Genomic DNA, 19,009 nt, shown 5'->3' with positions numbered 1-19,009 from the left:
GATCTAAGGCAATTAGGGATGGAAAATGATTCATCACATCCAGAAAATAGAACTATGGAATCTGAATGAAGATCAAATCATACTATTTTTCACCTTTTTTGTTTTTTTTTTCTTTCTCATGATTTTTCCTTTTTGTTCAGATTCTTCTTTCACAATATAAGTAATGTGAAAATATGTTTAACATGACTGTACATGTATAGCCTGTATCAGATTGCTGTCTTGGGGACGTAGGGAAGGAAAGAAAGCATGGAGAAAAATTTAGAACTCAAAATCTTACAAAAATGAATGGTGAAAACTGTCTTTACATGCACTTGGAAATAATAAAGTACTATTAGTTGCATTTAAAGAATATAAATATTTTAAGAATTAATTTTTTAAAAGTGAATATCATAGTCATTGATTCTCTGAATTCATGGTTGACTCAATTCATCAGAATTGTAAAGTTTGTTCAAAGTTTCTTGCCATTACAAAGCAAAACTATTTCTTTTGCATTTCTAGCTACACTAAATGATGGAAAATAGTTGAAAACTTTATAATAGGACTAAATTGCAGCAGTTTTTGTTATATGTGGAGAAATGAATCACTCAACCCTTTTTAAAAGATTACAAAGAAGACACGTGTGCATAATGTGTTAAGAAATGTACATATGCATACATATATTTTAGTGTGCTTTGTGTATATATGCACTGTATTCATGTATGTATGTGTGTGTGGGAATGTGTCTCCTTGTGAGTCTAAGTTTTTTTTTTTCTCTTCTTTTGTTACCTAGAATATCCTCCCTCATCTTTTGTTCATCTCACTCCTGTTCATCAATCCAGGTCCATTTGAAGTTTCTGACTTCAATAAAGATAGTCCTCCCTTATGATGGAGTTGAATTAAATGAAATATTGGGTAAAGTAGGGGCAAATAATCTTCAATTAACATGATCCAAAGAGTGTATGACTTCACTTTCAAAAGGACTAAGTATAAACTCAAAGCATTTATTATTATTTTTTTTTTACTTGACAGTTTCTAAAGTACCTGTTTCATATAAACCATTCTATTGGATGAAAGGAGAGGTTATATATAGTATGTCTATCTATGGAATACAGGGTTTCTCAGAATCTGATGGTTCAGGCCAATAATTCTTTAATAAAAAAATCCAGTGAGGGGAAAGTCAAGATAGCAGAGTAGAAGCAGAGACCTGTTACATCTCTCACCCCAAATACCTCAACACACTTGTAAAAATGACTCTAAACAAATTCTAGAAAAGAAGAAGCCACAAAACTACAGGCTGAAGAAAATTTCCAGCCCAATAAAATCTGGAAGGTCAATAGGAAGGGTCTATCACACCAGGATGGGAGCAGAATGCACATTTGGGCCATGCTGGTGGACTTAGTGGGAAGAGGCTTTAGGTGACTGATTTGCTGGTGGAAGCTGTGGATTTCTTATTTCTCAACCCACAAACACTAAAGATAGCGTCAAAGTTCAGTGAGAAGGGTCTTTCACCTTGTAGAGAGGTACAGCCCCATTCCCAGCCCCAGGATAGCTCCAGCCACTGCTGAAGCAGAGGCTGATTCTAGAGTCCTTCACTTAACAAAGTTCAAAAATCAAGTAACTGACTGTGAAAATGAACAGAAAGGAGAAAAAGGAAGACTATAATTCTGACTTTCTCAATGAAGAAGTATTTTCTTACAACAATGGTAACAAGGGAGATCAGAACATAAAGCCAGAAAAAGACAACTAAGCCAAAGTCCAGGCATCCAAAGACTCTAAGAAAAATATAAGTTGATTTCAGTCCACAGAAGAGCTCAAAAAGGATTTAGAAAATCAAGTCAAAGCAGTAGGAGAAAAATTTGGAAGAGAAATAAGAGTGAGGCAAGAAAATCATGAAAAAAGCAAGTCAACAGCTTGCTAAAAGAAACCTCAAAAATGCTTATGAAAATAAAACTTTTAAAATTCGGCTAGCCCAAATGTCAGAAAAGGTCCAAAAAGCCAACGAGGATAAGGATGCATTAAAAAGCAGAATGAGTCAGATAAAAAAAGAGGTTCAAAATTTCACTGAAGAAAATAATTCTTTAAAAATTAAAATGAAAAAAATTAAAATGGAACAAGTAGAAGCTAATGACTTTATAAGAAATTAAGATATTATAAAACAAAACCAAAAGAATGAAAATATAGCAGACAATGTGAAATATCTCATTGGATAAACAACTGACCTGGAAGATGGATGCATGAGAAATAATTTAAAGATTATTAGAGTACCCGACAGTCATGAAAAAAAAGCCTAGAAATTATCTTTGAAGAAATTATAAAAGACAGGAGCCAAGATGCTCGAGTGATCAGTAATCACTTCCTCCCTCCCCTTGCTGACCTTCAGGAGCCAAGAGTAAATGCAGCAGAAGGGGTAAAGAGACTCTCAACCAATGAGACTAGAAAGTTCACTAAGGAGGATTCCTATTGCTATGGCCTAAGGAAAACAGTGGAGGATCAGAGCTGTCTCAGGTAGCCCCACCTCCACAAACCAGAATATCCTGAATCCCAGGGGAATGAAGCCAGCAGCTGCCAATACCAGGACCCCAATCACAGCTCCGCACCCCAGTGGAATCTTGAAGACATTAACACAGACAACTGAGCTTACCTATGCTTTAGATTAGCAGAGGAGCCTTCAGCATCCAGACTACCCCTTCCCCACACTTAGCAAGCTAGCTCCAGGGTAACAGCAAGTAAAACCCCAAAAGACCTCACCTGTCTCCTGCTTTCAAACATCAGCCAGCTCAGTACCAAGTAAGCTGCAGCATTTCAGTTTCTACCCAAAAGAACCAGAGGCCACAACACACAAAGCCTCAAGTTTTAGGCACAAGAACTGGGGACAGAGCTCTCTGTGCTACAGACACAGAGACCTACTTTAAAAGCCAGGAAAAGGGTTGCTATCATGAGTAAAAAGCAAAGCAGAAAAGAAAAGACCATAGAATCTTTCTATGAGGACAAGGACCAAAACGCAAATACTAAAGAGGTCAGCATTGAGACTGTACTCCCATCTGAAACTTCAGAAGGAAATATGAACTGATTTGAAGCACAACGACACTTCTTCAAAGAGCTCAGGAAGGATTTTAAAATCCAAATTAGAGAAACAGAAGAAAACTGGACAATGATTTTTAAAATATGAAAAAAAAACAATTCACTGAAGAGAACAGCTCTTTACACAGGAAAATTGGACAAATGGAAAAGGAAGTATAAAATCTACCTGGTGAAAATAGCTCCTTAAATGGAACAAATGGACACATGGAAAGGAAATGAAAAAGTTAACTGAAGAAAACAATTTGATAAAAAATAGACTTGAGGAAGTGGAAGTTGATGAATCTATGAGACATCAAGAATCAGTTAAAGAGAATGTAAACAATGAAAAGACAGAAGAAAATGTAAAACATCTAATTGGAAAAAAAAAAAAAACAACTGACCTGGAAAATAGATCCAGGAGAGAAAAATCTAAGGATTTTTTGATTTCCCAGAAAGTCATGATAAAAAAAGAGCCTGGACAATATCATCCAAGAGAACATCAAGGAAAATTGCCAGAAGTCTTAGACCCAGAGGACAAAATAGTTATCAAAGAATCCACCGTTCACCTCCTGAAAAGGACCCCAAACTAAAATCACCAAGGAATATCGTTGCCAAATTCCAGAAGTATCATATGAAAGAGAAAATACTGCAGGCAGTGAGAGAGACACAATTTAAATATTGAGGAGCTACAGTCAGGATCACACAGACACTTACATCTTCTACACTAAAAGATCAGAAGAATAAGAATGTGATATTTCCAAAGGCAAAGGAGCTTGGACTCCAATCAAGGATTAATTACCTCTCAAAGTGGAACATAATATTTTAGGCAAGTAGAGGGGCATTCAATGAAATAAATAACTTCCAGACTTTCCTTATGAAAAGGCTAGAACCCAATAGAGAATTTGATCTTCAGATGCAGGTCTCAAGAGAGGCATAAAAGGGTAAACAGCAGACAAAATAAACTTGTTACACAATATGTGCAAACTGTTTATATCCCTATAAGGGAAGCAGATACTTGTAAATCTTGAGAATTATACACTTATTGTGAAATGTAAAGGGGATATACCTAGAGGGAGTAGTCATAAATTAAATGATGTGATAATAACAAGTGTGATTTAACGGTGCTAAGGGATTGTTATGGGAGACGTGAAAAAGAAGAGGCAGAAAAAAAATAAATTCCATCACAAGAAGAGGCAAAAAATATATTAGAGGGAAAGAGGAGAGGGAGATAAGCATTGTTTGAGAGGTACTCTCATCTGATTGGATTCAGGGAGTGTACAACAAACTCAGTTAAGTACAGGAAGACAATTAGCTCTATAGGCAGTAGGAGGGGAAGGGGGAAAGGAAAAGGAGGAGAGCATAAAAGGGAGGGAAGAAATAATAAGGGAAAAGGGGATTAAAAGGGAGGGGGGCTGAAAGAAGGAAGGAAGATTGAGGCAGGTGCTGGTCAGACCTTAAAATTCTAATGGGGAGGAGAAGGGAGAACTAAAAGCATAAACAAGTGGAAAGGGAAGGGAGAGGAAGACACAGACAGTAATAATAACTGTGAATGTGAATGCGATGAGCTGTCCCATAAAATGGAGATAAATAGCAGTATGCAGTAAAAAGCATAATCCAACAATATGTTGTTTAAAAGAAACACATTTTAAACGGAGGCATACACACAGGGTAAAGGTAAAAGGTTGGAGCAGAATATTTTGTGCTGCAGCTAATGTAAAAAAAAAGCAGGGGTAGCAATCCTAATCTCAGACAAAACAAAAACAGAAATAGATCTAATGAAAAGAGATAAGTAAACAACCTATAGGCTGCTAAAAGGCACCATAGGCAATGAAGAAATTTCATTACTAAACACATATGCTCCAAGTGGTATAGCATCCAAATATTTACAGGAGAAGTTAAGGGGGTTACAGGAAAAAATAGACAACAAACTACACTAGTGGGTGACCTCAAACTTTCCATCTCTAAATTTAGTAATTCTAACTTCAAAATAAACAAGAAAGAAGTTAAGGAGGTGAATAGAACTTCAGATATGGTAGATATGATCCAGAGAAAATTGAATGGGGATAGAAAAACATATAACCTTTTTCTCAGTGGTACATGGCACCTATACAAAAGTTCACCTTGTACTAGGGCATCAAAACTTCATATTCCAGTATAGAAAGGCAGAGACAGTTATTGCATCATTCTCAGATTACAATGCAGTAGAATTTATATAAAATCAAAGGCCATGGAAATGTAATCCAAAGACTAATTGGAAAATAATCAATCAAATCCTAAAGAATGACTGAGTCAAACAACAAATTATAGAAACAATCAACAACTTCATTCAAGAGAATGACAATAATGAGACAACCTACCAAGTTTTATGGGATACTGAAAAAGCAGTTCTTAGGGGGAGCTTTATAACTTTGAATCTCTACATGAATAAAGCAGAGAAAGGGGAGATCAATAAATTGGGTATGCAGGTGAAAAAACTAGAAAAAGAAGAAATGGAAAATGCTCAAGTGAATACCAAATTAGAAATACTCTAAACCAAAGAAGACATTAATAAAATTGAAATTAATAAAAATTTTGAAAAAATTAATAAAAGTAAGAATTGGTTTTATGAAAAAAGCAATAAAAGTCATAACAAACCGTTGGTCAATTTTAATTAAAAAAAAAAAAAAAAGAAGAAAACCAAATTACCAATATCAAAAGGGTGATCTCACATCCGGTGAGGAGGAAATTAAAACAATATTAAGAAATTACTTTGCCCAACCATATGTCCATAAATTCTACAACCTGATTGAGAAGGATGATTATTTTAAAAGATATAAATTTCCCTGATAAACAGAAGAGGAAGTTGAATACTTAAGTGACTCCATCTCAGGAAAAGAAATTGAATAAATCATCAATAAAATCCATGGGGAAAAAATCTCTAGAATTCTATCAGACATTTAAAGGAAGTTAACTCCAATACTATGTAGACTGTGGGAAAACTGGGGTAGAAGTTTTCCCAAATTCTTTCTTTTTTGGTACAAATATAGTTCTAATACCTAAACCAGTAAAAGCCAAAACAAAGAAAGAAAATTATAGACCAATTTCTCTAATGGATGGAAAAATTTTAAACAATATTTTTAGCAAAAAGTATACAGCAATTTATCATGACAATAATACATTGTGATCAGGTAGGATTTATACCAGAGATGCTAACCTGGTTCAATATTTGGAAAACTATTAACATTATTGATCATATCAGCAAAAATCCTAACAGAAACCAAATGATTATCTCAATAGATGCAGAAAAAGTTGTTGATAAAGTACAGAGCCCATTGCCTTTGAAAACACTGGAGAACATGGGAATTAATGGAACTTTTCATAAAATTATAAGCAGTATCTGCCTTAAACCTTTAGCAAGCATTATATGCAATGGGGATAAGACAGATGGATTTCCAGTAAGATCAGGGGTGAAACAAGGATGTCCATTATCACCACTATTATTCAATACGGTACTAGAAATATGAGCTGTAGCAATTAGAGAAGAAAAAAGAAATTAAAGAAATTAGAATAGGCAAAGAAGAAACTACTTTACCACTCTTTGAAGATGATATGGTGACATACTTAGATAATCCCAGAGAATCAAGGAAAAAGCTACTTGATGTAATATACAACTTTGGCAAAGTTGCAGGTTACAAATCAAACCCATACAAATCTTCTGCATTTCTATATATTACTAACAAAGCCCAACAGCAAGATCTAGAAAGAGAAATCCCATATGAAGCTCGAGTAGACACTATAAAATATTTGGGAGTCAATCTGCCAAAACAAACCCAGGGAGTATATGAACACAATTACAAAACATTTTTCACACAAATAAAGTCAGATCTAAGTAAGTGGAAAAACATCAGTTGTCGTGGTTTGGCTGAACCAAAATAATATAAATGACAATTCTACCAAATTAATTTACTTATTTAATGCCATACCAATCAAACTATCAGACAGTTATTTTGCAGAGCTAAAGAAATAATACGAAAATTCATCTGAAAGACCAAAAGGTCCAGAATATCAAGGGAACCAATGAAAAGGAATGCTAGGGAAGGGGGCCTACCTCCACCATATCTCAAATTGTGTTATAGAGCAGCAATTATCAAAGCCATTTGGTACTAGCTAAGAAAGTGAAGGGTAGACCAGTGGAAGAGGTTAGGTACCCAAGACATAGTAGCCAATGAATATAGCAATCTATTCTTTGATAAATCCAAGGACCCCAGCTTAAGGGATAAGAACTCACTGTTCAACTGAAATTGCTGGGAAAACTGGATAACAGTGTGGTGGAAACAAGGAATAGACGAATGCCTGACACCGTACAGAAGAGTAAAGTCCATGGGCACATGATCTAGGTAAAAGATTGATACTATAGACAAAAATGTGGAGCAAGGGATAGTGTATATATGAGATTTATGGAGAAGGGAAGAATTTTTAATTAAAGAAGAGATAGAAAACATTATGAAGGGCAAAATGGATAATTTTGATTACATTATATTGAAAAGTTTTTGCACAAATAAACTCAATGAAACCACGATTAGGAGGGAAACAGAAAAGTGGGAAAGAATTTTTGCCACTAGTGTCTGTGATAAAGGCCTCATTTCTAAAATCTAGAGAACTGAGTCAAATGTACAAGAATGCAAGTCATTTTGCAATTGATAAATGGTCAAAGCATATGAACAGGTAATTTTCAGAGGAAGAATCTAAAGCTATCTTTAATCATATGAAAAAAATGCTCTGTATCACTATTGATTAGAGAGATGCAAGTCACAACAACTCTGAGATACCACATCACATCTATCAGACTGGCTACCATGAACAAACAGGAAGATGATAAGTGTTGGAGAAGATGTGAGAGAGTTGGAACATTAGTTCATTATTGGTGAAGCTGTGAGCTGATGCAACCATTCTGAAGAGTAATTTGGATCAATGCCCAAAGGGCTACAAATGTTTGCATACTCTTTGACCCAGCAATATGCTTCTAGAACTGTATCATAAAAACTGGAAAGTGTGTCACATGTGCAAAAATATTTGTGGCAGCACTCTTTATGGTGGCCCAAAACTGGAAATCAAGGGGATGCCCATCAATTGGTGAATGGCTGAATAAATTGTGGTATATAAATATAATGGAATACCATTTTGCTATAAAAAGTGATGAACAGGAAGTCTTCAGAGAGGCTTGGAAAGCTTGTATGAAATGATTGTGAGTGAAAGGAGCAGAACCAGGAGAACTTTGTACACAGCAACAATTACAGTGTGTTAGGAATTTTTTCTGGTAGACTTAGTACTCCATTGCAATCCAATGACTTAAATAATTCCCAATTGTCTCTTAAGGCAAAATGCCTTCCACATCCAGAGAAAGAACTATGGAATTCGATCTCATAATGTAGCAGGTCATTTTCTTTTATATTATGCTTGGTTTTGTTTTATGATTTTTTCATTCATTTTAATTTTTCTTTACAACATGACTAAAGTGAAAATGTATTTCATAGGAATGTACGTTTAGAACCTATATAAAACTGTGTGCCATCTCACAGAGGGAGGGGGAAGGTAGTAGGGAATGAGGAGGAAGGAGAGGAAAAAAATCTTAGTTATATAGATTGTAGAACACTTGTAACAAAGACAATAATTAAAAAAACATTGAAAAAAGTTATTGTGGAAGCAATTGGGGTAACACAGGATTTAGCAGCTTCTACACTAATGGATCAAAGGGCTTGGAGCATGGTATTCCAAAATTCAGAGGAGATAGGATGAAAACCAATAATCACCTACCCAGAAAACCTGACTATAACAATTCAGGGAAAAAAGGAACTTCAATGAAATACAGGACTTCCAACATTCTTGTTGAAAAGAACAGAGGTGAATAGAAAAATTCACTTTCAAATACAAGAATCAAGAGTAGCCTGAAAAGGTAAACAAGAAATAGTAACCATAAGGAAATTATTATAGTTGAAATGACTACAAGTTAGTCCTTCACACCTTCACAATATCACAGTTGTAGAAGTGTTGTACATGAACATATATATATATATATATACATATATATATATACATATATATATACATATATATGTATATATATATATATATATATGTATATATATATATATATGTATATATATATATATATGTATGTATATAACTTTTATGGAATTACTTGCCCTCTCAATGAAGGAGGGGGAAACGTGGAAAGGCAGCTAATGTAGAACCTAAAACTTTAAAAAGGAATGTTAGTGGTTATTTTTACATGTAACTAAGAAATAAAATATATAAGCAATGGGATATAGAAATATGTCTTACCTTACAGGAAAATAGAAGGAAATGGATGAGGGGGTGGGGAGAGAAGGGAGGCAGATTGGAGGAAAAGGCAAAATTTCCATTAGAATATGTGCTGTTCAGGGGTGGGGGTATTGGGGAGATGGGGAGAAAATTTGAAATTCAAAACTGCATGTAAGTGAATATTGAAAACAGAAAAAAAATTATTTTATATGAAAAAAAAAACATCCACTGATCTCCAGGTATAAGGCAATCCATACTCTTGTTGAGAAAACTAGTATCTACATCTATATCATCATCATCATCATCATCACCATCATCATTTGTACTGTATCTCTTCTCTTCCATATTACTAAGACTGAAAGTGAAGCAATTCATCAGCAACCAGATTCTGCTTCTGAATGAGAAATTTGACCTGCTCCATCTCCAGACTGGGACAGTATGAACCTTGTTAAACAACCTGTGCTCAGAGTAATTCATCATATTAATATAAAATTTAGTATTGTTAATGTTAATACTAATATAATGACAAATGATTGGCTTAGCATGCTGCAACTAATTACTCATGATCTCAAAAGATCTACTATTCTTAGACTACACTGGACTAGAATTATGAGAACTTGCCTCCAAACCCAGCTTTCTGTCACCTTTTTAACAACAACAAAAAAATGTTACTGTGCACTTTTTTCACAAAATAATCTATATAATCTTCATGGCATATTCATTCAAATAAATTTTAAAAATCACAGCACATCTTGAACACATTACTAAGAATAATGTTGGGGGAGCATCCAAGATGGCAGAGTAGAAAGATACACATACCCTTAGCTCTTACCCCACAGCCCATAAACTACCTGTAAAGAAGAACTCTCAACACATTCTAGAGCAGAGGAAACCACAGAAAAATCGAGTGGAGGAGAATTCTGCTCTAGAGAGACCTGAAAAACTGAAGGGAAAGGTCTGTCATGCGCTGGACATGGAGCAGAGCCCAGCCCTGCCTTGGCCATGCAACAGTGAGAGGAGCAGATCCAAGCAGGATTCAGAGATGAAATCTCCAGTGGCAGCCCAGGTCCCTCAACCCACAGGCACCAAAGGTCGGTGAGAGGGTCTTTTTGGCTGGCTGAGAGGGGAGCAAAGTGTCCCCATAACTCAGGCCCCCTCAGGAGGCAGCAGTAGAGGCAGAAGTGGACAAGGGCTCCCAAAGTAGGCAGTAGTCCATATCCATTGTTGAAGGTCTCCTCGTAAATACCCTGGGGGAACTGAGCCCCATGTGGCAGTCCTGCCCCTGCCTGGGCAGCTGATCTTAATCTCACACTGAATAGCACCACTGAAAACCTCTAAGGCTTGGGAGCAGCACATTTTCATCTCAGACCCCAAGTGCTGGCTTGGCAGAACTGGAGGAAAGGTGGTTGTGGAGAGGAAACTCAGAAGTCAAGTAACTGGCTGGGAAAATGCCCAAAAAAGGGAAAAAAATAAGACCATAGAAGGTTACTTTCTTGGGAAACAGGTGTCTCCCCCATCCTTTCAGATGAGGAAGAACAAAGCATACTGTCAGAGGAAGTCAAGGCTTCTGCGTCCAAAGGGAACTTAAAATGGGCTCAGGCAATAGAAGACCTTAAAAAACAAGTTAGCAGCTTATTAAAGGAGAACCAAAAAAATGCTGAGGAAAATAGAATCTTTAAAAAGAGTCTAACTCAATTAGAAAAAGAGGTCCTAAAAGCCAACAAGGAGAAGGAGGTTTTAAAAAGCAGAATTAGCCAAATGGAGAAGAAGGTTCAAAAGCTCACTGAACAAAATAATTCATTGAAAGAAAGAATTGAGTTCAGGGAAACGAATGACTAAGAGTTAAACCAAGAAGATAGTAAACAAAACCAAAAATTTGAAAAAAATAGAAGATAATGTGAAACAACTCATTTGAAAACAACTGACCTGGAAAAGAGATCCAGGACAAATAATTTAAAAATTTTTGGACTACCTGAAAGCCATGATCAAAAAAGAGCCTAGACATTATCTCTCACGAAATTTTCAAGGAAAACTGCCCTGATGTTATAGAATCAGAGGGCAAAATGTATATTGAAAGAATTCATAGATCACCTCCTGAAAGAAACCTGAACAGAGAAACTCCTAGGAATATTGTGGCCAAATTTCAGAGTTCCTAGATCAAGGAGAAAATGATGCAAGCAGCTAGAAAGAAACAATTTGAGTGCTGTGGGAATACAATCAGGATAACACAGGATCTGGCAGCTTCAACATTAAGGGATTGAAGGGCTTGGAGTGGGATATTTCAGAAGTCAAAGGAACTGGGATTGAAGCCAAGAATCACCTACCGAGCAAATCTGAATATAATACTTCAAGGGAACAAATGGTCATTCAGTGATATAGATGAATTTCAAGATTTCATGTTGAGGAAAGGACCAGATCTCTATTTAAAAATCTGACTTCCCAGGACAAGAATCAAGAGGAGCATGAAAAGGTAAGCAGAAAAGAAAAATCATAAAAGACTCTAAACTCTCTGAAAAAACTCTCTGAACTCTCTGAAAAAGCTCTCTGAATTGTTTACATTACTAAATGGAAAGAAAATATTTTTAACTCTTGAATCTTTTCTCAGTATTTGGGTACTTGGAGACATTGTACATACACACACACAGATATAGAGTACAGGGTGTGTTGTATCAGAAGAGATAATATCCACACACACATAAAGAAAAATAAAATAAAAAAAATTAAGGGGTGAAGGAGGAAAATTCCAGGAAGAGAAAGGGAGTACTGGAATGGGGCAGGCTATAACTCCTAAAAGAGATAAGAAAGATCTTATTCAGTGGAGGAGATAGGGAAGAGGGGGAAAAATAAAGCTACTCTCCCCATGTGTGGCTGAAGTTGATATGAAATTTTATATACACCACAGGAAAGTAGGAGAGAAGGTGGCAAGTGGAGCACGGGGAAGGTTAGAAGGGAGGGCAAATGGGAGAAGGGAATCACTAGAAATAAACACATTTGAGATGGGACAAGGTCAATTGTAGGGGGGAAAAATAAGAGGAGGTATGGTAGGTCTGAGGGCAATATAATTACTATTACACAATATGATTTCTATGGAAGTATTTTGCAAAACAACACATATTTGGTCTGTATTGAATTTCTTTCCTTCTCATTGGTCTGGGGAAGGAGGGGGGGAGGAAGAGAAGTTGGAATTCAAAGTATTAGAAATGAATGTTGAGAATTTTTATTGCATATAATAGGGAAATAAGAACTACAGGGATAGGGGTATGGAAATTCATCATGCCCTGCAATAAAAGAGAGAAGATGGGGATAGGAGAGGGGTGGGGAGTGATGGAGGGGAGGATACATTGAGGGAAGGAGTAATTAGAATGCAAGGTATTAGGAAGCAAGGGGAGGGGAGTGATAGGGAGAAAAATTGGACATGTTACAAAGTGAAGTAAAAGCAATTAGTATTAAAACAATAGACTGAATTAATTATTGAGAGTAAATCGATGACATCTTTAGTTGGAGACAAGAATTTCAGTCTAAATTTCCAAGAGAAAGGTAACCTCAGGTAAAATTTGGCATTGATGGAAAAGTCAAGGTTTTAATGGTAAATCTGATTTTATGATTGTCATTTAATCAGGAACTAGAACATGTATAGAAAGGCATGCAAGCCACTTAAGACTTGCCTCAAAAGATATTCCTTAGCCAAAGTGAAACTATAATCATATTTGAAACCTGGTTATTGGAACTTGCCATTTTTAGATGCTGTGGAACTATCAAGTGACTTTTCTTGTGAGTCTAACTCCAGGTATGGTAACAAGAAAGGCAATCTGAGCCTCCAATACATGATGCCAGTAAGCTGATGAGATGCTGGTATGAACTGCATAGGTCATCTCAAGGGAAGGGTGGGAGATTAGCTGTTCAGCATGGGCTGAGGTGGGATTCTCCTGACTCAGTGTCCCCACTGACACCTGGCAGACTTTAAGCCTGACTGAATCCAAGTGGATAATCTAATCCTGCCTGGAACTGATATGAAGTTGGGGAGATATTGTATCCCTGCAATGTCCTTACTATTCGTGGCAATTTCCTATAGTCAAAAGGTTTGTAAGCTTAATACCAGATCTATTCAATTATAGATTATGGGTAGGGGAACATCCAAGGTTTTCTCAAATTAAGCTATTAGGCATAGGACTTTAGACCAACAAAAATAAGTTAGGGTCCTTTAATTCTTAATAATGCTGTGGAGACAATTAGGTCAAGAGCTTGTGAAGTTAACAACATAAATATTATTTGTGTCTCAGTTGGTTAATGTTTAAAAAAAAAATTTCTTTTGAGGCCCATACTGTAAATGCTTTAAAAAGAAGTATCACCTGACCAAAAGTTTGAATTGCTTTATGTTATAGACTGTTAAAAATAAATAATGATAATAATAATAATAAAGAATAATGTTAACAGAAATATTGGTTTACAGATCCTCCATCAAAGTATGATTTTGAGGGTTTTCTGTTGATTTGTTTAAAGGACTCAGTTTTTTTTTTTTCAAAAAATCTACAAAATATTCAATTTTCATTAGGAAATGTATTGTTTTCAACGAATTTTTTTCATTTTTTTAAATATCCGTAATGGAAATAACATTTTTCGTAAGTCACACATTCTTCCTAGTACTTTGGCATGAGAACATTAGCATATTTTCGTGCTCATGCACGGATAATAGAGCACAATTACTTACACTTTGTCCTCATTGTATCACAACAATTTGCAAAAAGACTTCTTCTCAATGGAATGTTTTTGATCAAATTGATTAGTCGTCTAACAATTTGGAAACGTATCTTACTCCATTTTCCTTTGGTCTTTTTTTGTTATTGTGCTAATTTTAATTAGATTTTATTCTTCAGGAAAATAATTGCATTTTCACTTGTTTACGGTATGGATAAAGTGCAATGTTGTATACTTCTCTCCCTCCCACACATTCAAGTACTCGGAATGCCCAGATTTGCACAGTAGCTTAAATATTTCTTTTAAAGTTATTTTTTTAAACTTTTAAACTGATACTGCCTTGGCTACAAATTTGAATCCTTCAATTTTTGGAAAGCTGTTCTAATGCTCTTTCTTCTAATGTCATTAGCCCGCCTCTTCAATGGTGGGTCCTGAAGAAGTACCTCCAGGTGGGGCTGTTCCATTTCCTGGAAATCCACATGCCCCTTATTCTCTGGTAGAGGTTAGCAATGATGGGGTTGCATACTTTCTCCTATTCTTTCTGTTAGTGCTCAAATTCTTCCTTCTCAGTAATCTGGTTTTTATCCAGCCAATTGATTATTTCATTGCATTTGTCAAGGATATTCTGTTTGTCTTCATCACCAATTTTGCCTTGCAATTTTTTCATTGTCTATGGTAGCCTTCATGTTGAAAGTATGAGATTCAAAGGAATTCTTGGAAGACAATTTGTCTCTCTGCTTCTCATCTTCAGTCTTGTATTTCTCAGTCTCCATATGCTCAATGTCTTTTTTTGCTCAGACATCATTTACAGTTGATGATGGTCATCTTATTTTCTTTGCCTATGCTCTTATGCACAGAAGAAAAATTGAGTATGCCATTTGCATCAATATCAAATGTTACTTCAATCTGAGGAACACCCGTGGGTTCTGGGAGGATTTCTGTGAACTCAAATTTGCCAAGCAGGTTGTTATCCTTTGTAATTGCTCTCTCATCTTCATAAACCTGAATAAGTACACATGGCTGGTTATCTGAATAGGTGGTAAAGATCTGTGTCTGCTTGGTAGAGATTGTGATATTATGTTTGATCAGAAGGGTCATTACTCCTCCAGCAGTTTCCATTCCAAGGGAAAGAGGAGTCACATACAACAGCATCAAAACGTGCACATTCTCAGATTTATCTCCAGACAAAATGTCAGGCTGGACAGCTGTTCCAAGCAACAGCCTCATCAAGACTGATACTCTTGTTAAACTACTAACCATTGAAGAAGTATTGCAGAAGCTTCTGGATTTGGGGAATGCCTCCAAGATAATGTCATAAATCTGTGATTTATCAAGCTTGGCATCTCTTAAGACCTTTGACATAGGTTTCAGTGTGCCATGGATGAAATCAACATTCAGCTCTTCAGCACAGACTTGGGTGATTGATGAATAGAAGTCAATACCTTCATAGAAGGAGTCAATCTCAATACTAGCCTGGGTACTGGAAAAGAGTACTCTTTGCACATTCAAGAGTAGTGCAAAGGTGGCAAACAGCCCTCTTCTTCTCGCTGATTTCCTTGTGTTTTCACTTTAACTTTGCAACAAAATGGTTGGCTATACATTTATCAAACTCCTCCCCACCCAAGTGGGTGTCCTCAGCTGTGGACTTGACCTCAAAGATGCTATATTCAATGGTAAGAATGGAGACATAGAAAGCACCATCTGCACGGTCAAAGATGAATACATTTCTCTTGGCACCAATCTTTTTGTCTAAGCCATAAGCAATAGCAGCGACAGCTGATTCATTGATGATTCAGAACACTTTGACACTAAGGATGGTTCTGCATCTTTGGTGGCCTGACATTGGGAATCTTTGAAATAGGTTGGTACTGTCACCATAGTATTTGTAAAGGTCTTCCCAAGGTAAGCTTCAGCAATTCCTTTCATCTTGGTGAAGACAATAGAAGATACTTCTTCTGTATGGAAACTTTTGGTCTCCCCTTTACATTTCACTTGGACCTCATTCCTGCTTGTGTCATTCACCACCTTTTATGGTGGTGATTCATGTCTGACTGTACAACTGCATCATCAAATCTGCTTGGGAAAATCACAAAAGTGTACTGAGTAAATCTGCCAGAAATTTATATTATATAATCTCAACTAGGTACTCATTGAAGCAAGAAAATTATTCTATACTTCCCTAGCAAACTCAAATTTCATACTCACCATGGTGGCTTTTCCTAACCTCTTCTCAAACATTCTATGTTCCCCTTTTCCTTATCCTCTCAGATGAGAAACTTAATATTTCTCTGAGAAAACTGAAGTCCTTCACTGTGAATTTCACCTACTCGTTTCCTCAACTCACATCTCAAAGATACCTTTTGCCACTGTTGCTCCCTTCAATTCCATCTCTCATAATATAGTGACCCTTATCTTTCCTAAGGGAAATCCCTTTATTTTTACAAGTGATTCCATTCCATGCATATTCTTTGAGCAGATTTTGCCCTCGTCATCTCTGCTCTCTTACTTATTTTCATTCTTTACTTATCTACTAGATGCTTCTCTAGTGCCTATAAGCATATACGTCTCCCATCTCCACAAAACCTCACTTGATCCATATCTTCTAGTTATCTATCATTCCATTTCTTTCCTATTTTGTGTCTGAGATACTAGAGAAGGTCCCTTATTTTAAGAGCCTTCACTTTTTTTTCCTCTCACACATTCAGTTTGGCTTGTGGTTTCATCATTCAAAAGGGATTACACTTTAAATTTACAAAATAAAAACTTAATTGGCAATTCTCATAGTCTTTTTGCAATTGTCATCTTTCTTGACCTCGCTGGTTTTTATGAGCTACTCATTCATCATCCTTCCTCTACCTGTCTAAATGATCCTTCTCAGTTTCCTTTGTTGAATTTCCATCTAGGTCATATCTGCTAACTTTGGGTGCCCAATAGAACTTAGTCTTGGCCCTCTTCTTTTCTCCACCTATACTGTTTCAGTAGGTGATCTCATCAGCTCCTCTGGATTTATCATTTCTGTTTTGATGGTTCTCAAATCTACTTAGATAACCCTAATCTCTCTGTTAACTTCCAGTCTCTGATCTCCAACTGTCCATTAGATATCTCAAACTGGACATCATATAGACATTTAAAACTCAAAATGTTCAAAACTAACCTCGCTATCTTTCTACTCAATCTTCCCCATCTTTCTAACCTTATTACTACCTTTAGTGGAAATGTCAACCTACCAGTAACCAGGCTAAGTATCTCAAGATTCATGTTTGTCAATTCACCCTTCCTCACTCTCCCATATCCAATCTGTTAATACATTCTGTCAGTTTTACCTTCATAATAATCTCTTACATATGTCCCCTACTTCTGTCAACACTGTAGTCCCTCACCATGTTGGGCCTAGACTATTTCAATAGCCTATGGTTGGTCTTCATGTCACAATTCTCTTTCCATTCTGCTCTATCTTTTTATCAGTTGAAAAAGCAATTTTAATCTCAGGTTTATGCATATCACTCCCTCTCATATAAAGGATCATATACAAAGCCCTCTATTTGGTGATCACAGTCCATCCTAAAGTAACTCTCCACCCACCACCTATTTCTTTCACCTTATCCATTCCCGTAGGCTTTGAATAGTCCCATATATCCTGTGATTCAATAGCATTGACTTTATTGCTGTCCTTTACACTAGACACACCATCTCTCACCTCCAAGTATTTTCATTGTCTTTCTCTCATGCTTAGAACTCTTTTCTTCCTCATCTCTACCTTCTTCCTTCCATGACTTCCTTTATGTCCCAATTAAAACCCTATGTTCTATACAGAAGCTTTCCTATCTCTCCCTCCCTCATTCTAGTACCTTCACTCATTCTTTTCCTATTTAGCCTGCACATATCTTGTTTGTATATTGTTGTTTATGTTTTTTCTACCCACAGGCTACAAGATTCTGAAAAACGAGGATTATTTTGCACCTTGATTATTATCCCCATCACTTAGCACAGTGCCTGGTATATAACAGGTATTTAATAAATATTTACTGGTTAATTGACTTACATCTATTTCAGTAATATGCGGAATAAGTTCCAGAATGATCATATTTTGCACTTAATGGTATTTTTTCCAAAAACATTTCAGATGATTTTCAACATTCATTTTTGTAAGAATTTGAGTTCCAGATTTTTCTTTCTCCCTCCATTCCAACCATCACCCTTAAGACAGCAAGCAATCTGATATAGGTTACATATGTACATTTTTTTTCAGTTTTGAAAATAATTTTTAGAATTTATTATATACTTTTTTCAAAAAAAGCAATATAAAATGGAAATTCACAATTTCATACATGTTTCTGGAGTATGTATGGGAATGCTGTTTATTCTGGTGTTTAAATTCAATTGTTTTTAAAACTCACTGCAAAAAAAAATTGTTTTTGAAGAGTTTGTTTGCTTAATGACACACCAACAGACAGGTTCCCACCATTACCACTAACTTTAGGTCTTTGTTTATTACACAATATCTTTCTTATTTTTGTTTAGTTTCCCTTCTTTTAATGAAACTTTATTCCATGGTATTAGGTACTTACAAATAGAAAATCCAATCTAGCAAGGATATGCAGTGCTACAAGTAATCAGAGAAATATATAGCTGATAACTTGAGGAGAAAAGTAGTGAACACAGACAGTTCAGGAGGCAAGAAAGGCTTCTTTTGGGATATCCAACATGGACTGAATCTTTTTTTTTAAATTAATTTATTTAAGTTTTCAACATTCATTTCCACAAAATTTTGGGTTCCAAACTTTCTCCCAGTTTCTCCCCTCCCCCCACCCCAAAATGCTGAGCATTCTAATTGCCCCTATCACCAATCTGCCCTTCCTTCTAACATCCTTCCCTTTCCTTAACCCCATCTTGTCTTTTGTCCTGTAGGGCAAGATAGCTTTCTATACACCGTTACATGTATTTCTTATTTACTAAGTCGAAGAACAAAACTCAA

At 36.0% G+C, this 19,009-nt stretch overlaps 1 pseudogene; it reads right to left on the bottom strand.

Moving 5' to 3' along the window:
• Positions 1 to 14,835: 14,835 nt before the first annotated feature.
• LOC140507841 (heat shock cognate 71 kDa protein pseudogene) lies at positions 14,836 to 17,292 on the bottom strand (annotated as a pseudogene).
• Positions 17,293 to 19,009: the final 1,717 nt, after the last annotated feature.

Source organism: Notamacropus eugenii, chromosome 5 (genome assembly GCF_028372415.1).
Source record: "Notamacropus eugenii isolate mMacEug1 chromosome 5, mMacEug1.pri_v2, whole genome shotgun sequence".
Classification (NCBI taxonomy): Eukaryota; Metazoa; Chordata; class Mammalia; order Diprotodontia; family Macropodidae; genus Notamacropus; species Notamacropus eugenii.
Note: the sequence above shows the minus strand (reverse complement) of the source record. Positions and strands in the feature narration are given on the sequence as shown.